The 6,870-nt window shown below is 37.3% G+C and overlaps 1 non-coding gene across 1 annotated transcript; it reads right to left on the bottom strand.

Moving 5' to 3' along the window:
• Positions 1–1,473: 1,473 nt before the first annotated feature.
• Positions 1,474–1,580, bottom strand: LOC112998464 (small nucleolar RNA R71). The gene has a single exon (XR_003263565.1). It is a non-coding gene; the product is annotated as a small nucleolar RNA R71 (small nucleolar RNA).
• Positions 1,581–6,870: the final 5,290 nt, after the last annotated feature.

Below are 6,870 nucleotides of genomic sequence, written 5' to 3'. Positions count from 1 at the left end.
ACAAAAACAAACAAGCCCCCCACTTCGTTACTGTTTGATTAACATATGTTATGGACATTTGGTTGATCATTGCTCACTGAGAGATGACCTAGGATCACTTCTTAGATACTGCATTTTTAATGTTTATTTGATTCGGGTACGACCTCGATCAAATTTGGCGCCGTTGTCGGGGAGTAGTGGTCCAAAGGTTCATAATAGTGTTTAGTTGTTTTGAGTGTGTTGTTTAGCGTTGTGAGTGTGTGTTGTTTTGTTTTGTGTAGTGTTCTATTTTGCATTTCAGTCGCATCCCTTGTTTAGTGCTTCCCTGTTTCAATTTTGTGTAATATTGTGAACAGTGATTAGCGACTGATTTTGCAATTTAATTGGTGATTTTTGTTTTGATAGTTAGAGTTGTTATTTTTGGCTGATTTTTTGTGTGGTAGTTTCTTTTGATCCATATTTTGTGTGAAAATACCAGGAGCACTTGGTGTGGCTGAATTTGAGAGAGACAACAAATTTGGGAACTTGTTTTTAGCAAAACATAAAACGGGCATCACTTTTGCTCCGGTTATCAGAATGACTATTGTTATATATGCATTTTGGGTAGAAAAAAACTTCCCATATTGTGACAACCGCTTTAGCCGGTTGGGGTTCTCCAAACTTGAAAAATCAGCTATTTACTAAGTTTTTATTTTTTTATTTTTCTAGTATTATTGTCTTATTTTTCTAAACTTTCCTTAGGCAGTTTTCCTAGTTAGACTTTGAATTTTTGTCTGAAAATTTTTGCGCTATCTTTTCATGATTTTAGGGTGTTTCTCACAAAATTTCAGCTCATTTGGATAACGTTTGACTATAGTTGCAGTTTTAACCCTCCCCTGGTGCTTGTTTGAGAAACACATGATTTGCTACATATAGTACATGACTAGGGGCAATCCAGGTGATTTACAAACCTTTGATCCTGGAATAGATAGAACCTTTCATAGATTACTTAGGCATAGTGTGCATCCTGATCATTCTGTGCATTTTGAGCATTTTGAGCACTCTGAGTATTTTGTTGCTGGTGATTCTGAACATTTTGATTTTGAGCATTCGACTACTAATTTTCATACGGAGAACATGGCTCAACCTCCACCTCGTGAGAGGACTCTTAGGGAGATGGTTGCACCTGATTTCACTTATGAAAGCTTGTGCATTCAATATCCTAATGAGGATGTTCCATATGTTCTCAAGACTGGCCTAATACATTTGCTGCCCAAGTTTCATGGTCTTGCAGGTGAAGATCCTCATAAGCATCTTAAGGAGTTCCATATTGTTTGTTCCACCATGAAGCCCCCTGATGTCCAGGAAGATCATATCTTTCTAAAAGCTTTTCCTCATTCTCTGGAGGGAGTGGCGAAAGATTGGTTGTACTACCTTACTCCCAGGTCCATTACCAGTTGGGATGACCTTAAGAGGGTGTTCTTAGAGAAATTCTTCCCTGCATCTAGGACCACTGCCATTAGAAAAGACATTTCAGGCATCAGACAACTTAGTGGAGAGAGCTTGTATGAGTACTGGGAAAGATTCAAGAAACTGTGTGCAAGCTGTCCTCACCACCAGATTTCTGAGCAACTCCTTCTGCAATATTTCTATGAGGGACTTAGCAACATGGAGAGGAGTATGATTGATGCTGTCAGTGGTGGATCCCTTGGTGATATGACTCCTACTGAGGCTAGGAATTTGATTGAGAAGATGGCTTCCAGCTCCCAACAATTCAGTGCAAGAAATGATGCTATTGTCCTTAGAGGAGTCCATGAGTTGGCCACGGATTCATCTTCATCTACTGAAAATAAAAAGCTTGAGGGAAAACTTAATGCCTTGGTCAACCTAGTAACTCAGCTTGCCATGAATCAGAAATATGCACCTGTTGCAAGAGTCTGTGGTCTATGTTCTTCTGTAGATCACCATACAGATCTCTATCCTTCTTTGCAGCAATCTGGAGTCAATGAGCAACCAGAAGCTTATGTTGCAAACATTTAAAATAGACCTCCTCAGCAGCAAAACCAACAACAACAGAATAATTATGACCTTTCAAGCAACAGATACAATCCAGGTTGGAGGAATCATCCAAATCTGAGATGGACAAGTCCTCCACAACAACAACAACCTGTCCCTCCTTTTCCAGAATGTTGCTGGTCCAAGCAAGCCATATGTTCCTCCTCCAATGCAGCAACAACAGCAGCAGTCACAACAAAGACAACAAGGAACTGAGGCTCCTCCTCAACCTTCCTTAGAAGAGTTAGTGAGGCAAATGACCATCCAGAATATGCAATTTCAGCAAGAGACAAGAGCCTCCATTCAGAGTCTGACAAATCAGATGGGGCAGATGGCTACTCAGTTGAACCAAGCTCAGTCCCAAAATTCTGACAAATTGCCTTCACAAACTGTGTAGAATTTGAAAAATGTGAGTGCCATCACCTTGAGGTCTGGCAACCAAATTCATGTGCCTCCATCAGTAGCAGCACCTGCACCTGAACCTGTCAAGCTTCATTCTAAACTTGAAAAAGAAGATGAGATAGTTGCACAAAAGAGGAAGCTTCCTAATCAGGGAGCTAACAAAAATTTTCATGCAGGTGGACCTTCTTTTAGTAGCTCTGACTTGCAGCAGCCTCCTATCCCTCTTCCATTTCCACATAAAGCAATTCCCAACAAAAAAATGGAAGAAGTGGAAAAGGAGATCTTGGAGACCTTCAGGAAAGTAGAGGTGAACATACCTCTGCTAGATGCCCTCAAGCAAATTCCAAGATATGCCAAGTTTCTAAAGGAGTTGTGCACCCACAAAAGGAAGCTCAAAGGCAAGGAAGGATTAGCATGGGCAGAAATGTGTCAGCATTGATAGGTAAATCTGTTCCTCACATTCCTGAGAAATGTAAGGACCCAGGTACTTTCTATATACCTTGCATTATTGGGAACAACAAATTTGAGAATGCGATGCTAGATCTAGGAGCATCAGTTAGTGTCATGCCTCTGTCCATTTTCAATTCTTTATCTCTTGGACATTTGCAATCTACAGATGTGGTGATTCATTTGGCAAATAGAAGTGTTGCTTACCCCGCAGGTTTCATAGAGGATGTGTTGGTTCGGGTTGGTGAACTTATTTTTCCTGCTGATTTCTATGTTCTTGATATGGAAGAGGGATTTTCCCATGGTTCAGTTCCAATTATTTTAGGCAGGCCATTTATGAAAATAGCCCAAACCAAGATAGATGTTTATGCTGGCACATTGTCTATGGAATTTGGTGATATTATTGTTCATTTTAACATTCTTGATGCCATGAAACATCCATCTGAGGATCATTCTATTTTTCGTGATCAGATACTTGATCAAATTGTTGATGATTATATGTTTGATTTTGATTCTCTTCATGATAGGAAACATCCATTTTTATTTGATCTGCATACTTGTCATTCCTCATGCAATGAATCTGAATCTAAGTTTGAATTTGATCCTGTATCTGATTTTTATGCTGAGATTAAATTTGAATTTGAGTCTGGTTCTAATTTTCTGGGTGTTCTACTTCTTGATGTTGATTTTTTAGAGTCAGAATGCACTAACCATGTTGCAGGAAGTACATATACTTTTGACTTTCTTTATGAGGTACAGGCTGAGGAACCTTCCTCTTCTTCTCCTACCCTAGTTCCTCCCACTGTTCAGCCACCACCCACACCAGAGTTGAAGCCCTTACCAACAAACCTCAAGTATGCTTACTTGGAGGACAAGGAAAAATTTCCAGTGATCATCTTTGCCTCCCTTGCTGTTCAGCAAGAGGAGAAGTTGTTGCTAGTGCTCAAGAAGCACAAGAAAGCCATTGGATGGAATTTAGCAGACATTCCTGGTATTAGCCCATCTACCTGCATGCATAGGATACTTTTAGAGGATGGAGCTAAGCTAGTGAGGCAGCCACAGTGGCGACTCAACCCCGTCGTTCTAGATGTGGTGAAAAAGGAGGTGACCAAGCTCTTACAAGTTGGAATCATCTACCCCATTTCTGACAACCAATGGGTGAGTCCAGTCCAAGTGGTTCCTAAGAAGACAGGCCTCACAGTGATCAAGAATGAGAAGGATGAGCTTATTCCCACAAGTGTGCAGAACAACTGGCGAGTCTGCGTTGATTATAAGAGGCTGAACCAGGCAACTAGAAAAGATCATTTTCCCCTACCATTCATTGATCAAATGCTTGAGCGCTTGGCAGGTGATCGAGGCCGTACCAGAATCAAATAAACATTAAAAATGTAGTATCTAGGAAGTGATCCTAGGTCATCTCCCAACGAGTAATGATCAACCAAACGTTCATAACAGATAGTAATAAAATAGCAACGAATTGGGGGGGGTTTGTTTGTTTTTGTAAATTAAACAGCGAGTAAAATTGAATTAGAAAATATCAAAATTAAAACACGTTGCTTCCCCTTGATTCACAAGCAAGTCTCTTATCCTAGGTTACGAGAGTTTATCCTTTATCAGTTCAACCACTTAATCCAACCCTAAATTAAATTACTAAGCAAAATTTAACATAAGGTATTCATTATGTGATTAAGCAACACATACACCAATTAATCATGAACGATCATTAAGCATGAACGTAAATTAAGCGCAGAGACAATTAATCAAGCACTAAGCATGCATGAATTAATAGCAACAAATATAGAGTAATTGGTGAAGAGGAAAAACTGATCAGAATTTAATAGTAATAATAGAACCTCAAAGAGAGCTGTGCTTGATCCTCAAGAGAAAACAACGCTGGAGACTTAGCCTTCCATTAATCAATAGAAAACAAAATTGTAGTAGAAACGAAGAAAACTAGAATTATTCTCCAAAACGAAAAATAAACTAAAACCAATTGAGAGTAGCACTCTAAAACTAAAACGAAAAAGAGAGAGAGGAGAGGAGAGAGAGAAGAGCTAAACTAGAGCCTTGATGTTGTTATATATTTTCAGCCCCAAAGCTTACAAATCTGTTTTAAGTCCAAGCCCATAAGTAAAATAAAATCTAGACAAGATAAGATAAGATTTGATAAAATAAAATCTATATGAAATAAAATCTAAATAAGATAAGATAAGATCTAGATGAAATAATATCTAGATTAGATAAAATCTAGATAAGATAAGATTTGATCTAGATAAGATAAGATTTGATAAAATTGTCTGCTCTCTTCAAGTCCAAGCCCAATTCTGGATTCAAGCCCAATTGCTTATAATTCTCCTGAAATTAAATTAAAAGCACAAAATTAGTCCTATAGGCCCAAATGATAAAACTGCATAATTAATTTGATAATTAAGACTAATCAGTAATTAAAATGGTGCAAAAAGGGTTAAGAAATAGGAGAAAATAATGGCACATCAAAACCCCCCATACTTAGCCTTTTGCACTCCTGGGCAAAATGAAACAAAGAATAAAATCCAAGGATATCAAAGAGAGACAAACAAAAACATTTACATATTTCTCAATGAACATCAAGGAATGAAAGGAATGGGTAACATCTAACATGAAGAGATCCAAAGAGTCAAGACATTTGTGAAAATCATCCAAGCAACCCAATCATGGGATAATAGTTAATCAGCTCAAGAATGAAAAATGATAAAGCCTCACAAGATATGCACTCTATCTCTCAAGTGTCTAGGCTACTATTTACCCTCAAAGCACCCATGAAAACCAACACCACATAAACTTGGCAAGATTCTAAAATTGACAATCAACCCATAAACACAAGCACATGAGGATCAAAAGGTCTTTTAAGGTTGTAATGGGGCCAAGGACAAGGTAGGGAAAAATATGGAATAAGTAGCTAAATCCCAAAGGAATAGAGGAGCAATGGGGAATAAGTGCATATTAAGAAAAAATAAGAAAACCTAAAGATAAAATTTAAACATAAAGAGTAGAACCAAGAGTCTCATCATTCTTTTTTTTAAAATTTTTTTAAGAACTTATTCACTCAACTTTATTGCTTTTCTTTTTCTTTTTCTGATTGATTCAACTTGAATTTTTTTTTTTGCACAGTAGCATTTGAGAACTAGTATATCATTCAGCAGCATGTCCAACATTTAGCGCATATACAATGTACATCAGTATGACCCAAAAATACATCATGAAACATAACCAACAAAACATGTTATCCAACAAAAACCTCCCCCACACTTATTCCTAAAACAATTCCAAAGCTCCAAAATTCCTTAAGGTTAAAGTGATATAATGGTTTTTCACTTAAGGCTTGTAATGAGCTTCAAAACAAGGAAAGGGAAACAAGGCTCAAAAGGGCTATCAAAGGAATTAATTCAAGGTAAGTCCATTTGGCTAGAGGCTTATAAGAACAAAATTGCCTAAATCATTTCCAAATATGCATGTGAATTAGAAAGCATCAACAAGAATCAAGCCAAGGATATTGTGCAAGCAATCAATGGGACAAAACACACCAAATGATTATGATGATGGATGGCTCAAATTCTCACAAAGGTAAACTTATCACTTTCAAATTGAGCTTTCAAAACTATCATGACATGTAGAGGAAAAGCAAGGATTTTAAATCACAAAATGTCAAGAGACTTTTATTTTCAAAACAATTACCCATTTCTTGAACATATCCTATAATTCAAAGAAAAACATGCAAACAGAATTGACCTAAAATATTAAACTAGAAACCCAACAAAACTAAAAAAATTAACAAAACCAACAAAACTAGCAAAACCAAAGAACACTCCCCCATACTTAAACAACACATTGTCCTCAATGTAGCACAAGTAAAAGATTAAAAGCAATTAAACCATCAAATAGAATCGGACAAATGTAATAGAAGTAAAGAAGGAAATAGGAAAAGAAAAACTCCCTAAGTCATGGTGGAGGAAGAGTAGGGTGGAGTAA

This window comes from Glycine max, chromosome 11, assembly GCF_000004515.6.
Source record: "Glycine max cultivar Williams 82 chromosome 11, Glycine_max_v4.0, whole genome shotgun sequence".
Lineage (NCBI taxonomy): Eukaryota > Viridiplantae > Streptophyta > Magnoliopsida > Fabales > Fabaceae > Glycine > Glycine max.
The sequence above is the reverse complement of the archived record's forward strand: the minus strand, read 5'-3'. Positions and strand labels throughout refer to the sequence as shown.